This window comes from Amblyomma mixtum, chromosome 5 (genome assembly GCF_055824585.1).
Source record: "Amblyomma mixtum isolate Tamu chromosome 5, ASM5582458v1, whole genome shotgun sequence".
NCBI lineage: Eukaryota > Metazoa > Arthropoda > Arachnida > Ixodida > Ixodidae > Amblyomma > Amblyomma mixtum.
Genome location: NC_143016.1, coordinates 83,487,982 through 83,504,587, shown reverse-complemented (window position 1 = coordinate 83,504,587; position 16,606 = coordinate 83,487,982). Strand labels below are relative to the sequence as shown.

Here is a 16,606-nt window from a genome sequence, read left to right as displayed (position 1 = left end):
ACCGCGCAAGCATTCATGTTCGCATTTCGATCCGTCTGGTGTACACGAATTTCAGGTGTACTGTGCCATGTCAGTGCACGTTGATCCCCAGGTGGTCGAAATTTCTTGGAGCCCTTCACTACGGCGTCCCTCATAGCCTGAGTCGCTTTGGAACGTTAAACCCTAAAAAACCAAACCAAACCAAACGAATTTCAGATGGCGTGAAACTTTCTCAAGGTCGATGGAAAACAACAATTCGACTTCAGCGTATTGCAGAACGCGGCTACCCGGCACGACAGGTTTCTGCGCTGCTATGACGTCACCGAAGCTCCCTACTGCAGCTGCGAGTGAAAGGCCCGCCCGCACAGGCACTTTTTCTCCGCTCAGGCACGACGCAGTCCCCCGAACACGTGTGACACCAGCAAAAACACCGCGATGTCGTACGCGCGAAGCCCCGCAGTCGCTATCAAACGCTGCTGTCGCAACCTGGCCCTCTGCAGGGGCGCGCGACCGCCGTCAAGAGGATGATCATCGCTCGCCCTGGAGCCCTCGAGAGAGGCCGAACAGGAAAAAAGAAAAGAAAGAAACAAGCGGCACAGGTTTGAAAGGCACCCCCCTTCACTCTACGGCCGAAACTTGCGCGGCACGACCGGTGGGGACACAGGGGGGGAGGGAGGGGGCACCCTAGGGCGCGAGGAAGCCGTGCCGGTGCGACACCGTCACCTCCCGTCGTCCGGCGGGGCATGATATCTACGGCCGCTGTCCAGCGCCGTGACACGGCCCAGCGAGGGGGCCCCACTGGTGAGATGGCTGGGGGGAGAGAGAGAGACGCCAGTACCGTGCTTCGGCAACACTGGAAAGGGAGAGAGGAGGGTAGAAAACATGTCGCGCCGCAGGATCCACGCTCACTCCTCCCTTGCCTGCGGCTGTCCCCTCCGAACGTACGGAGGGGGGTCCGCAGCCAGGGGACATCGCACGGAACACGACCAAAAACGAGGAAACTGACCAAGAGGGCGCGACCAGCGGCGGCCTCCCACGCGCCCAAAGGTCGACCGGGGGGAAGAGGAAGGACGCACGGTTACTGGCGACAGAGAAGGAGAGGGGGAAAGTCGTAGACAAGGAGAGGAAAGACAGTGCCCACGAGCCGAATGACCGATTTCACCGCAGAAGCCCTGCCCTCTGCACCCTCTTTGCGACACGCACGCACGCATCTCTCGGTTGAAAACAAACGCACGCACACCAGGGAGGCACATCGCGTGCAGCCGCCAACACCGCACGGTGAGACCAGGGGCGGCGGACACGAGGAGGAAAGCATAATCCCCCTTTCCCCTTGCCTGCGCATTCCTCCCTCCTCCCGTACTGCTGTAGTTTTCCGAAGGAGAGAGCGGAGGAGTCCGCATTCGGAATGCTCGGCGAGGATCCTGCGCGCACTCACAAAAGGGCAACGTGACCGCGCAAGCGTCCTCCCTGCTCGGACAGCGGCGAAGCCCGGCCGGGCCCTTCGGAGCTGCCGTGCCGCCGAGAATGCCGAAACGCAAGCTCAACCCCGAGGGAGGGCTGTGATCGTCCGAAGCGCCCAGCAAAAGAAGGAAAACACAGGTGAAGGCGGACACCGGAGGGCCACGGAAAGAGGGAGTGGGGCGCGATAGTATCGGCGTTTCAAGGCCATTCCTATGCGGCCCCAGGGCTGCCCCCACACGCCTGTCTTAAAAAAAAAATAACAAATAAGTATTCCCGGTCCGCTACAGAGTTTTACTCCCGGACCGCTCGTGAGCCCATCCCAAGTGGCCGCCCTCCCGTACACTGCTACAAACCTGAAATAAGGGGAGACGTCAGGAACATTGGCCGGCTTGTTCGTCGCTCTCGGGGCCGTCACTCTCACTGGAAAGATGCGCTTCCGACGCGCACCCCTCTTTCCACCTTCTATTCCTTATAGCGCGATCGTAAAACTCGGCATAATGAAGGCAGAGGCAGGGAGAAGGGCGCCCACGAAAGCACCCGTCGTCCTCGTAAAGACAAACTGCGAACACCTATGCAGGGAGCGACCCGAACACGGCCCGGCGATCGTGAAACGACAATGACTCTGTTTTACAAGAGCGCGCTGGAGACTAAAAAGTAAGAAAAAAAGATGGGGGAGGGGGAAAGAAGCGAGGCACGTGACTTACCCGTGCCAACAGTTTTTCTTGCAAGCTGCGGGCGAAAACTGGCGGTGGCTCCTTCGAACGCAGGGGCAGGTGGACGGAGGGGGAAAAGGGCTGCCGCGCGGCGGGCAGCATCGCCTCCGGGGGCAATCTTGACGCCAGCGACGGTCTAATTTGAGGACGTACTGCGCATAGCTAATCGAGCGCGCTTCCCGGTGTCGCCCATCTTGCAAGCGCCTTTCGCAGAAAAGCGCGCCGCTCATCGCTCATACACACTTCGCGGGAAGCGAAAATGCGCGCCGATCATCGCGCGATTAGGTGACCGCGAACGTCGCAAGTCCCCTCGGTTCTTAAGAGCACGATTTTTTTATTTGTTTCGTATAACGCCGGCTTCAGTAGACGGACAACGTCTAACTACAGTCGGGCATCGTTGTAACGAAACGGTTTATAACGAAATACCGGATATAACGAAGGAATGACGATTCCCTTGCAAACTCGGTCAACACAAGCTACAACGAAGCTATACGGCTATAGCGAAGTATTCGCCGCGCCCCTTCAACTTCGTTAGAACCGGTTCAACTGTAGTTTTAAAATTCCGACACCTAGGTGTACAAATGCCATGGTAACACCGGCAACTGGGCACTTTTCTGTATGTGCTTACGCGAGTGGCGGCAAAGGACTGCTGGAAATAGAACTGTCCCAGAAAATGTCGACCTTAATTCATTATTTAAGTGTCGCTAAAGTATAACCCGCCTGCAGCTTGCAACAACCTCAAGGGCGGGCTTCAAGAATGGAACGGGTGTCGCATTTTCTCCCAGAACTGCTGGTCGCTTCCGACCTTCCCCTATTCGGCCGCCTCCCCATAAAATTACAGTTTCTCCGGCGCTGACTGTCTATACAGGATTGTGCCCATGAGTGCGCACGGACGCTCTCTCTCTGCTGGCAGTGATTAAGCATCACCTAACGCGTTGTGCAAGAGCGATTCGACAGCGAGCAATTAGTGCGATCGAAAACAATTACATAACAAATCAATTCGCCTTCTTCTAGGGTAGTCGCTGGACACTATAAGTAATCGCCTTAAGGCTATCATTACTAAGTTCAGCTTATTTCAACCCATAACGCTTTACCAACGAGAGCAGTACGGAGGGAAAGAAATGAAAAAAAAAAATCAAACAGGTTCTCCTGGAAAAGAAAAGCAAAATATACAAAGCGGACGTAGCAAGAATGCAGCAGCCTTAAACGTTGAGTCCGCCAACCCAGGAAAGTCCTCCTGCGGGCCGGTCAGCCCTAATCCGGTCGCCGACAGGGATTAACCCTTATCCTACCCTGGCTGGACATCGCTCTTCTCCACTGAAGCGTCCAGCCTCCTTTGTCCGGAAAGCCCCGGCAGCTTTCACGCACAAATACCAGCCGGTGGTGCGCCTAGTTTCGCATGATTTCCCACCGAAGCTTGGCATTCCTGAGGTTAGAAAATAAGAACCACAACGCACTGCGCAATCTGGGCTGGGCGAAAGCCATCGCCAACTGCACGTGGCGGCGTGAGCAAGCCGGGCGTTAGCTATGAACGCTGCCGCGTTTGCTGTTGTACATCCGGCGAATGAATACCGTGGTGGTTTTCAGTAAGAGTTGCAAGCGCTCACACGCCACGCTTTAGGTTCCCACTGCAATTACAACTGTCGAAGCTTTGTGCAAAGCGACATCGGCACCCGGAGTAGAAGGGTGCTTCCAATCGGAGCTCGTTACGAAATATGCGCACAGAGCGACCGTTATGACTACAGCTTTTGCTCAAATTACACGCCACTGCTAACAAGAATAAAGTTAAACCATTTCTAGGGGGCATGACCAGAATGAAAGCACACCTCCAGACCACCGAGTTCAGGGTAGCACAAGTGCCTTCAACCTGCCGCATTCGGTCGAACCGCGATACCGATAGAAACGAAACTTTACGCATAACATGCGCGTTCGGCCTCCAGGGGCGCACGCGGCGCTGCGAAGAGGTTTGGACGGCGCTAGGCAAGCGTCTCTAGAAGGCGAGCGGGGAAACATGGAGGAGGAAATAAAAGAATGGCAGTCCCCTCCGAGCCAGCCGCGCAGCTCACAGCACTTGCCTGCGAGGAAAGCACAAAAACAGCCGTTTCGGCTCAACGCTTTCGCGATCGACGCGTTCGATAACGAGTAAATAACAAGAGAGTCCGGCCGACCGAAGACGCCACGTGGGAGAGAGAAAATAAAAAAAGAAAGAAGAGAGCATATCACAAGAGAGCTCGAGCACTAAGCCGCGCGCACCGGCTTACGTTCCCTGAGCGGCTAAAAGCGAGCAGCCGCAGAATGCAAGAAAGGTACGCAACCCCCCCTCCCTGACCGGCCCTCACTCTCCTGCGGCCGCGTCCCAGGGAGAGGCCAGGAAAGGAGAGGTACGTCGTCCAGCCCGAAAAGAAGTCCACCGCCGCTGCGCCACTGATGCATTTTCCGCGATAAGGGTGGACGTCCAAAACACCATGCGGCCACTTTAGCCACCGCCGCGGGAAACGCGAAGCATCAGCGCCGCTGGCGGAGAGAGAGAGAGAGACAGGCGGAGGGAGAGAGAGAGAGAGGCTGAGCGCACTCGCGCGAGTCTGCAGAAGCGTTGCGGTTGCGATAAATTTGACCCCCCCCCCCCCCCCCCCGTTCTCTTTTTTGCATTACGACCGCCGCCGATAGCAGAACCGCCGTAATGCAGTTGTGGCTGTGCTTGCGTTCGCGATTGTCTCTACGCCCGCACCGACTTAATGTGCGTGTATGCATGGACAAGTGTCACAGCAATCAATGGGCTTCATTATGCAGCGCCGAACACGCAGCTAGCTCCCCGGTGAATTGGAATCTAGCAATACGCCACGAGAAACAGATAAAGGGAGAGAGATGTGAGGGGGGCGGTAACATGATGGTTTAAGTGCTTTTCAGGTTCTCGTTCGAGGATAGCAGAGCTACCGTGCTGCGTGCTGACTGGTTTAATGATTGCGGACAGCGATGGAAACTGGCAGGAATGCGTCCTGTACAACCCTCTTAAGAAAGTTATTTCGCGTGCGACGCTCTGATAGCGCTTGCCCAATGCTTTCAGGTGAATAGGAATGAAATGACGGACAGACGAATTAATCAGCTTGCTTGCATGTACGTTTCCAAAGTTCGACCAAGGTTATAAACCGCAAAGTACGACGACCTAGAGCGTCTCCGGAGGTGAGGTGCACGCGAGCAGGGCAAGTTTTCACATTTCCTCCACCCGCGAGGCAAAACACGTGTCCAGGTGACTGCGTTCCGACACGCGTACCAGAGCGTGAATGCTTGTAGCGAGCACGTTCCAACTATTCTATTTTACCTCTTAAGAGTTTTCGAGACGTTCTCGTCCTCTTCGCGAGAAGCTCTGACCTGCAATGATTCACTGTGGTCGGACACAACTCAAGAACAAAGCGGCGAATGTCGCTCAAAGAAGGGCCCTCAAGCCAACAGCGTCGACCGATCCTCGCGACGTCTTGGTTATTCCCCTTTGAGCTGTTCGCTTCTAATCGCAGAGTGTATCAGCTAAAAGGGGATTAACCCCGGCATAATGAAAATCGGCCGACGCCATTGGCTGGAGGTTTTCCTTGGAGGGGCATCTGGAGTTGTGTCCGACTATAGCTGGTTGACCTCTCCTTCCACAGTGCCGAATCATCGCGCGCTTCAGAAAACAATGTACCTGACACCGCTGGTTGGCACAGAATCCCAGTTGAACGCCCCTCTTCGGCAGTTCCGTTTGATTGAGCTCAAGCAAGCCGAGTACAACTGTATAAAGCAATCAGACAGGCGACGACGCCTCGTGACAGCGGGAGCTAAAATAACCACGTAAGAGTCGCATCAACGTCCTGCACAAGCTCTACAGCACACGCCCTAAATCATCGGGCAATCAGAAACGCGGCAAGCACATATCCCTGACAGCTACGGCGGAAATGGCGCCTAAATTGCCACCCCGCGTCGAAGATACATACATACCCACGACGGCGCGGGGAACAATGCAAATTGTTCTCGACAGCCCTATGCTTATTACGACGAGAGAGAGAGTGTGACGAATAGGCTCATGGTATGGACGTCGCGTCGCGCCTTTGGGAACGGCCTTGCCGTATTGCCTGGTCGTTTGTGGGCGAACTTCTCCCCGGTTTCGGCGAACATCGACTTTGCCCTTGCGCGCAAGGCTCACCTCTCGACTTCCACTTCTTTTGTGCCCTCCTGCGTACACTGGAACCATGCCACGTCGGCTGTACGAGCAATCAAAGCCTCAGGCACCGACACCGAGGGCACACGGAAAGAAAGAACGCGAAATGTACGACAGTGGACAAGACGGAAACACCCCATTCTTGCAGGTACATGCGGCTGAATCGAGTATAGTATTGCAGTTCCTAAGCCGCAGCGGTGGCTCAGTGGTTACGGCGCTCGGCTGCTGACCCGAAAGATGCGGGTTCGATCCCGGCCACGGCGGCCGAATTTCGATGAAGGCGAAATTCTAGAGGCCCGTGTACTGTGCGATGTCAGTGCACGTTAAAGATCTCCAGGTGGTCGAAATTTCCGCAGCCCTTCACTACGGCGTCTCTCATAGCCTGAGTCGCTTTAGGACGTTAAACCCCATAAATCAACCATAAAGCAACCTATTGCGGTTCCTAGAACTGCCAATAAAGAATGTAAAAAAAAAAAAAGATTGTTCACGGCATTCACCTGCGTGCGGGTAGCGGAGGGAGAATGGTCCACTGTGAAACGTATTCGTGGACGGTCGCCTCAAAAAACATCTCCACAGAATGAATTTTACCAGCGCAGCTTCGTGAAGGCGTCCTCGAGTGGTTGACACTTATCCGAAGTGTCATTGTACATGACCTTCTAGAATCTTACAAAACGTTCGGTTTTATTTTACGCCCCCTACCTAATCTTAGGGTGCCTTGTTATCGGTCGTTACGGAGATCTACAAGCGCCGCAGATAACGAGGTCAGAGGCTAATCCCAAGCAGCGGCGATATCAGCACACAGGACGCCGACAAAGGGGCACCGCCGGCATCACCTTATCGCGCTCTACACCCGGCGGTGCAAACCAAAGGGCGCGCAAGGCTGGGCGGCCGAACGCTCTCCTAGAAAGCAGCCGTTGGAAGGAGCGTCTGCTCTCAGCGCCACTAACAATGTCTTCACAATCATGAGAAACATACTGCTGGCAGCAGTCGCGGGAGTAGTAACATCGGTAACTCTTCAGTAATGTTACGCAGTGTGGCGTTAGCGCATGCGCCTCCAAAACAGGCTGCGAGGTGTAATTCTCATCCACTGTGAAACTAACACCGCGTGTTGTCCTGTCTGTTTTCGTCTCGTTTTGTCTGTCTCCACTTAATGCCAACTCATCCAAACCGCAACGTCAAATTGTATTGCATTGTAAAAAGTAACGCACTGAGCTCGCAGTCGAGATCAACGTTTTGCTGTGATTTTAAGATTAAAGCCTTCAATGCCTCATCGTTGTCCACAGAAGGTTATCAGCAGACGGTTGCCAGCAGAGGTGTCACGCTTTTCTAGCCAGACCAGAAAAAGAATCTTTGTGCACGATGGGATTCGAACCACCATCCCTCCACTCCGCAGCATAGCGTGCTAACGGCTACGCTACTTCCTGCCAACGCATATGTATTTCTCCTTCTCTAGGACGCTGAAGAGTGTTTGCAGAAAGGCGTCGAATCAGACGGATGCCTCCCAAACGCCCTCCAGTGTCTCCAGCATTTACGATTCACAAACAATTGTGTACTTAATTAACATCTTAGCCACACATCAGTGACACAAGCAGCAACACCGCGCTAAAGGCTTTCGCCTCACCGCACTTTAGGTCAACAAAGTGCCCTCCTGAATTTTTTTTCTCATTCTTTCATCGAAACTGAAAAGGCGCTAAATGAAACTATTCATAAAAAAGCTAGTACATAAACTCGAGGCGTAGTCCTTTAGTGCATGTCAACGATGCCTTCCCTTTCATACTACTTCGCTGTCGCAAGCTAACTACACCTGTACAAAATGGGGCTCAGAAGAATGCCGCTTCGTGCATGCGTGCACGTACATTAGACGGCAGCGAAACGGTGGCGAAGCAGCCGCTTTCGCCCGCCGTAATGCGTAGACGCCCGTGCAGGTGGGGAGGAACCGCGGAATCTCATCCCTGACCCCAATACGAGCCGAGCCGCCTCAAGCTTGAGTGTACGCTGCTGATATCCTACGGAGGGCGAAGACGCCAGAGGACGCCGTTTCTCAAGACTACACGGGAAGCCGAAAACATGCACTCGCCGCGATGGCTCTTTGGACGTGACGCTGACATGACTGAGGACGAGGTCGCGGGACTGAATCCCTCCCTGCAGCGGCGGTCGCATTGTGGTCAGGGCGAGAGAGAGAGAAAGAAAAAAAAAACCCATGCTCTGCACAACGTCCATCCTCAGGCGGTCGACATTAATCCAGAGCGATCCACTACGAGGCGTCTTCCACTCCCTCCTTCCGCCGCCGCGGTGGCTCAGTGGTTATGGCGTTCGGCCGCTGACCCGAAAGACGCGGGTTCGATCCCCGCCGCGGCGGTCGAATTTCGATGGAGGCGAAATTCTAGAGGCCCGTGTACTGTGCGATGTCAGTGCACGTTTAAGAACCCCAGGTCGAAATTTCCGGAGCCCTCCACTATACGGCATCCCTCATAGCCTGAGCCGCTTCCCATAAACCATAAACGAAACTCCCTCTTTCCTACCCGCACGGCGCGGCTCGTGTTGCCATGCACCGAGAAGTGAGACGGATGGATGGATGGATGATAATGGCTTTACCCTTTGTACCGGGCGGTAGCTTTCGCCACCTAGCCTATACTTCCCCCATTGTTAATTTAATTTTCTTTTCCCTTTCGCTCTTACAATATCTAATCTGTCTATCAGTTACTACGTCTTTCTTTCCTTTGCTGAATACGGCCTAAAATGTGCACTAAAATCTCGCCGATAATCCCCTCACCGGTTCCTTTAATGCGCTCCAGTTTCTCAGCCTGGACTAACCTAACCGCCCATATACCACGCTCGCATTTCTAGCGGCCGCCGTACGCATTACAAGCACGTATACACAGCAGCGCGCGCATGCGCTCTCTTCGGGCAATGTGTGCCACTTGGCAACAGTACAACATACGTGCCGGGGGAGAAACGGAGCAGGCAAAGCGATCGGAAGAAAACAGTGAGGCAATATACAAAAACAGGACAGGACGACCGCACACGCGGAAGTAGGGCACGACTCTGGAACGGCGCCGACTAATATGGTCGCCGCCGCGATGGCCGTTCGCCGCGCGGGTTTCGCGGCGGTTACCTGTCGGAAGAGACCATGTACCGAAAGGAAGAGATACCATCTGCTATGGTCTTTCTAGTGATTTCATACAGGTTGTTTTCCAAAAGGAAGAGATACCATCTACTATGGTCCTTCTAGTGATTTCATACGAGAGGTTGTTTTAACCTAACAGCTCCTTGTGCTAGTGAATGCCTCATCATTTTGGGAAATGGAGCCCAAGTTCACATGAAATCAACTTCAGCAGAACAAGAAAACAAGTTAGTTGGTAATCCTTAAGCACATCTAAACAGGCGCGGAAAGGACCACGACGCAGGAAGAATACGAAACGGAGCGGCGCTTGAGAATGTTTTGTTGATTTTGTCGGCGTGAACTCAGCGGTACAAAAACTCGTTCACCCCTCGCGACAGCAACCTCCCGTTATAACGAAGCTAATGGTACAACGAAGCATTTCGAATTTCGACAACACCGGGCGTGCCAAACATAAACCAACGCATGAAACCACGCGTGACTTCACCAATACAATAGCAAGAAAAACCTGTCGCGCACAGCGAATTCGTTGTAACGAGTCAGTGCCGTGCACGATGATAGCTGCTCTTCCACGTAGCAGCTCTAGATTTTCTTCGTTATCGAACTGTCCGCGATCCTCGGCCGCGTTCTCTCGTCACTCGATCACAACTGCGGCAGATAGGAAAGCGCGGAGATTTCGTAATCGCGGCCTCCGAAACATGCACGTTTTTCTTTGTTTTCCTTCCTCAAAAAAAAAAAGTTTCCTCGGCAAGGCGACGCTTCGAGCAGCTGCTCAGCGACTTAGCGAGCTGACGCCGTCACCGGCGGCCGCTGCGCGCATTCTTGTGACCGTGCCAATGCCGACACCCAACACTCCTCGTCATCCATCAAGAGCACGTGACGACCGTTCCACGCATTACTACCCAGCCCCGCAATTGGATCCAGAGTAGAGAACAAACCCTTCTCCCCTTCCTAGGCCACGCATCTACGTTCGCGGAGAGAGACTACAATATATATTTCTATCCGTGACTCGCTCAGGCAGTTTATACAGCGTGTTGTATACAGCGACGTGACGCAGAGTCGCGTTTAGGTGACGCAGAGAAGTCCGCTAGTCCCGTCAGCGATCAAAACGAAAACAGCGCACGCTTTTAACGACTGGCGGGATGCGCGCTCCGCCAATCGAACTGAAATCGCATGCATTACACGTACTTTTCACAAGGCGAACACTGGCCACACAGTTTCAGGAACCACGAGGGCGTACCGAAGCAGGAACGCCGCCGCTTCGAACAGCGGCAAACGAGGCTAGGCCTACTACGAGAACCGAGTTAGAAACAAACGCAGCAGCAGTACGCTCTTCCGTCGGGTGGAACATTTCTTTTCATCCTCGATGCAGCCACACAAAGCCAATCGGCTGTCGCAAGAGGAGTGTAGCGGGGAGGGGGGCATTTTCTTTTGCCAGGTCGCATCGTTTACGAGAGAATCGGTCCTCCCTCCGCTCGCTTCTTCCTTTTACCCCGAGCAAAGAATACCGCGACTCGACGGCGACGCGCGCCCGCGGTGTGCGCTCGGTTCGCGAAGAAGCGATCGGCCTTTACGAGCGAAGCGACCCGGAACGACGTGATCGTAAACGGGCTTCGGAAGGAACAGCGACCCCTGCTAGGCCTAACCGCCAGCTGAAGGCTGGCCGTGCCGCTGCTGCTTCCCCGACGGGCAAAAGCGAGGCGGTGCGGCCCACTTTCGAGGGGGCCCCCGCGTCGGCTCCGCTCGCTCCCTCTATGTTCGCGCTTCAGCAACATACCACCAACAGGTGTGCGGACCCGGTCGGCGAGGATAAGGCACTCGGACCCGGGTTCCTTCAACTGTGTGGCGAGGGTTCCCCCAAAAATGAACATCGCCGCCGTAGCAGCCAGCAGGCAAGAAGAAGCAAAAGAAGGCGTACACCCGAACGGAGCGACTCACCGAGCAAGAAGCCAGGAACCGGCACCGTAGTGTGTTGAGAAGGAAAGCGGACAACTAAACGGAGACAAGACAGCCCGGGACACCGTAGCACACAAGACCGGGTTGTTTCCTTTTTTCTCGGACGTTCTAGTTATTCCAGGTTGCTTCGCAGGAAACTTTTCCCTTCTTCCACTCGGTTTCCTCGCGAACTGGGCCCCGAGTCTCGAGGTGGAGGAACCGCAACGGCACGCACGCGCACAGCACCCGACGAGCAGCACAGGTTGCGAGGCCGGCCGACGGAGAGCGGTGTAGATGGAGAAGAAGCACGTCCCACAGCCCTTGAAGTCTGGCGTCGCCCCTCACATGGCGCCGAGGGCCGTGACAGCGGCGGCGAGCATCGGAGAAACACACACGGACACGCACACGGCGGCAGCAGCAGAAGCACGCGCGCGCGGGTGCAACAACACACGGGGCCCGCGGTACGTAGCTAGGTAACAACACCGGCGAGCCAGCCAGCCGACCAACTATGGTCGCGACAGCGAGCGGCAAGAAGGGGGCTGGCTCCGCGACTTTGGGCAGCCCGGCAAGTGGTTTTCGCGTCCAAGGTAGCGAGATTCCTACGCAGCCAGCCAGGTAGGCAGGAGGCGGGCGGCCGGGGCGCGGGGGAGAGGAGGGGGGACCCGCGCGGCGGCGGCGGGCATGCCGGGATTAAGCGGCCGGGAGAGGAGGGGGCGACTCGAGGGGGTCCCCGAGCGGCCCCGAGGAGTCCTCTCAAGAAGTAGGAGCGCACGAACGCCGAGGAGCACGAGAAAGAAAAGCACGCAGCGAACAATATCAACGAAGAGAGAAGCGCACAGGTAAGGGGAGAAGGGCGCTCCGAACAGGACTCCCGCACTCCTCCTCCCTCGGAGAAACAGATAGGCGGACCAAGGCGCGGAAAGAGGAGAGACAACTTGCACCGCCGGGAGGCAGAGAGCCGAACACCTTGCGCGGGGGGGAACGACGTTTCGGCGGTGGGGGCTTCCCCTTCTCCGACGAGAGAGCCTCCTCCTCGGCTAGACGCCGCCGCTGCCCGGTCAGCTTTTTCGCGGCTGCGCTAGGCGTCTTTTCTTCGAGCTTTTTTACTGCGAATATTGCCCCCTCCTCCCACTCCGCCACGGGCTTCGCGCTTCTCCTCCCTCTTCTCGCGCGCGCACAGGTTAAGCGACCGGAGTTGCCAGACGAAGACCGCGAGCGCGCGCTGCGCTCAGCGGTGGGCAAAGCGCCCAACCTTCCTGCTCCGAACACAATCGGAGACGCGCGCTCTTCCGTGTGCCACCGCCGACGGGACGGTCGGACGTCGTCTCCGAGGGTCACTCGGGTTCACGAGCGAGTAACGCGCCGCAGTTTTCCTCCCGTGCTTGTTTTTTTGTATATATAGCTTTAGCTTTCGTCAGGCGCATGGAAGGCGCCAAACCGTAGAAACTTCAAAGGCAGTGTAGCGAGTGATTTTTCCCTTCGATAAATGAGCTATAAGGGGACCAACAGAAAAATTTGCCGAAGGTTTTCTGATATCAGTGCATCGTTAGTTCAATGAAACTAAATCTTTCACTAAAAACAACAATAACAAATGCAGAGGCACCACGCATTACAACACGCCAAGCGAGTATCAAGGTAACCTTTACCACAACGCTACGTACACCCGCTATTGTGAATACTCGTGCAAGACGTTGCAAAGGACAGCAGTTGGAAGAAACATAAATGCTAAAGGTTTATTTGCTTTTTTTTTTAGTAGCGACTAATTCAGTGTAACGCCGTAGTAGAAGCTCCGCCCCCGTTACCGAATAACTTAGCTCACAGACGTCCTCCAGCACGCGCATAAACCTTAATACACGATTGTTTCCACATTCACCCCTCCCCCCGTCTTTGATTTACCTTTCGACATAGAAACGATGAACTCAGAAGCCGTGTTTGCATGAATGCGACAGAATGCGCCTTGAGTCGGTTTTTCGAGAGAGGAAACAGGTTTTGAGAAAGAAAGGGTGATTCGTCCTCTACTCACCTCCTCGGCGTTTTTTCACTTTCCCTCAAAAAAATGGACTGGAGTCGAGTTCTGTCGCATTCACGTGAACACAGCTACAGCCAGGTATCGGTCCTGGTTGAGAGCGTCAGCCAAGCTATCCACGAGGAGCGACAAAGACGAGAAAAGAAAACACGGCGGAGCCGGAAGAGAGCGGGGGGCTTGAGAAAGCGTCGTTTCGTTAGCCACCCCGCCCACGAATGCATGACCGCTCCGAAAATAGGCGGCTCGTGCAACGGGACAAAGCGAGGCGACGGGCCCAGCAAACCGACCCAGTCTGGTTTCGCCAGCGAGAAACGAAACAAACAAAACATTTCATCTGCCCGCTCTGTTCGGTAGAGCGCCCCGCGCCGCTGGGAGGCAACTGGCAAACGCCGACTGTTCGTTCCCTCCTTTGACCATCGTGTCATGTGCAGTACATGAACACGTGCGTCGCCGGGAAGAGTACTGTACAACTCAAGAAAGAAGCGGCTTTTCTCCGTCAAAGGAGCCTCTTCCAGCCAAAAGCGTCGGCCGATTCTCATGAGCCTACTAGCGTGACAATGCAGGGAGAGGTAGATGAAAGGGGATAGTCTGCTCCCTGTATTGTCATGCTAGCAGGCTCATCGAAATTGGCCGACGCCATTGGCTGGAAGAGGGGGTCCTTTGTCGGGGAAAAGCCGCTTCGTTCTTGTGCTGTATCCGACTACAGACTTTTCTGGCCGCCCTAGGAAGTAAAAAAGAAGGCTGTGTGCTCTGTTCTTCCGCTTGAAACGCAATAATATTCTAAACCATATGTCTTACTAAAAAAAAAACTTTAAAACCCATCGTACATGACCCTAACCGTATATCTAAGCGCCAGATGGCTGTAAGTCACTGCATGAACCGGCACCCGACGCGGATATGCACTGCGTGTACATCACTATCATCGTCCGACCCTCTGCCAATTTCGCGAGTATACCCACCGTTCTTTGCCATGCGCTCGGCACTTTTCAAGCAGCATCGACTTTCCAAACGCTTGCGCCAGTCTCTCTCTCCCCTAACCCCCCCCCTTTCGTTGCGAAAGCAACACTACGCGAGTCGCCGAGCCATTTCGCGGAGCCAAGCAAAGGCCCTACTGCGCATGCGCGAGGAGCAGTCGCGTCACACGGCGCACAGCTGCGCGCCGCCGCCGCCGTCGCTGCGCTGGTGACTCAGAGGTGCCGCCGCCGCGCTCGCCAGTTGCGCATGCGCAGTAGCGGCGCATAGCTAGCGCGCCGGGGCCGCCGCCGCTGCCGCGCGCTCTCCATCGCCTCTCTCTCTCTCTCTGTTAAGGTAGAAGCCTACGACGCCAGTAGGTAATTCCCCCCCGTACCGTGTCGTCTGAAGTCGGGAGGGGTTGACAATGATGACAGCGCGTCGCGCACTTCGGACGCTGTCCAAGCCCGCGGAGAATGGGGAGAAAGACCGCGAACAGCCTTGTCGGGGCCGCAAGGGGCCGACGACCGTTCCCATTGAAAGGAAGTGGCTGGGGGGTCAGTAAGGTCGGCGACTTCTGAAATAGCTAAGCAGTGGACTTACTGGCGCCTCTAGAGTCGGGCTCAGGCGAGCACTGGGCTCCTCCCACTTTTATTTAGAGTGTCATTGCAGCGGTATTGGTCGGAATTGGGCGAGAGCAGGTTTAATAAAGCTCCGCCCAATTATCTAGGGGATAAAAACCCGCTGCGAACAAAGAGCAGGACGAGCGCGCCGAGTCCCAGTCTCGGCCGCTTTCTTACGGCCCTTCTTTTTAAAAGCCCTTTTTTAGCCCACCTTTTTCTCCAAGTTCTTGTATTCGGTCCCGTCTTCAATAAATCAGTTTTGTCTCAAGAAGTTTGGAGTTGCTGCCCCAACCGGCAACGTGTCGCCGGACGAGTGGACGAAGACGACTTGAAGTGCTTTACGATCATAGACGAACCGGCCATTCCGACCTTTTTTTAACTCTCTCCTCGTTGCTTTCGCAATCCTCCAGGTTTAATAAGAGCTAAACCACTGCCAATTTTCTTTTTTACTTTCATCCGACACCTACATGGCTAACTTCGTGTATGAACAAATCATTTTTAAGGAAATTCAACTATAAAAGGCCTCAAGTTATGTGTTTCTGACACAGGACACAGCCAGCGTGGCGAACCGCAGTCCCCGTTGTCTGCAGCGCCACACGAACTGCCCGACTTAACGTTCTCCGCAGCGGCTTACCCGAGTAAACCGTCGAATCTCGACACGTACCAACTCGAAGCTTACCGAAAGTTTGTTCCAGTAATGAGAAGTTCAAATTTAGGTCGTTGGCATCCAAACGTCAGTTCGAAATAACCGGAAGTTCGAATTAAGCGGGTTCGAAGCAACGAGACTCTACCGCACTTGCACACAGAAACCTGCTGCTTTTTCACGCGATTCGTAGCATCTCATCCGCCACTACACCGAGCGAGATTACCATTTGCAGAAGGGCTTAAAAGGGCGGCCACGGGCCCACGCGTTCGCCATTTATAGAGCCGAACCGCTTTCAGCCAGCCAGCGCCGGCGCATATCCGTGAAACGGGATGCAAAGTGCCTCCTCCATCGCGGTCGTCAAAGTGTGAAATATGTATGAACCGGCAGCCGCCTCGGTCGGAGCGAGCAGCACGCCTTTGATGCTTCCGATTGCTGCGGCAATTCATACACATGGGCGCGCTTCGGAGCCCGCGAATACATTTATGGGGCTCGCGATTGGAAGCGCCCAGAGGGCGTGCGTTGCATTCGATCTGAGCGTTTATACTACATTTGTGCGCCATCAGTGCTGCTGCTGCTGGGCTTTGAATTCGTGACATCCGCGCAGGCCGTGTTCAGGTAAGCCCATTACACGTGTCGGGTGCGCGATCCGAGCAGTATAGATGTGTTGCATGTATGTATGCTCGCGGTTGTTACAAGGGAGTCTGGAAAGCGACGTATCCGCGCAGGTTGTAACGATGCCCGTATATATTCTTTGCAGTCGTATACAAACCGGCACTCTTCTCACTCGCTCCACCGCACTGACTATTCTGACGTCCAACGAGCCCTTCCTGCGCGCTGTGTGCGCTACACTGACAGTCAACGCCGAGATTGAACGAAATTAATAATAATAATAATAATAATAATAATAATAATAATAATAATAATAATAATAATAATAATAATAATAATAATAATAATAATAA

General features: G+C 54.6%; 1 protein-coding gene across 5 annotated transcripts in view; it reads right to left on the bottom strand.

Annotated features, from left to right (window-relative positions):
- Nucleotides 1-16,606, bottom strand: part of Egfr (epidermal growth factor receptor) — a 197,688-nt gene that overhangs the window by 66,800 nt on the left and 114,282 nt on the right. For 2 of the 5 annotated variants that reach the window (XM_089545366.1, XM_089545367.1), the window contains exon 1: nucleotides 11,402-12,045. The exons of 1 other annotated variant lie outside the window; for it this stretch is intronic. The gene's annotated coding sequence lies outside the window, so the exon portion shown is untranslated. Of the gene's footprint in view, nucleotides 1-11,401; nucleotides 12,046-16,606 lie in introns of those variants that run through there. 2 more of the 5 variants (XM_089545363.1, XM_089545365.1) reach the window with 1 other exon arrangement.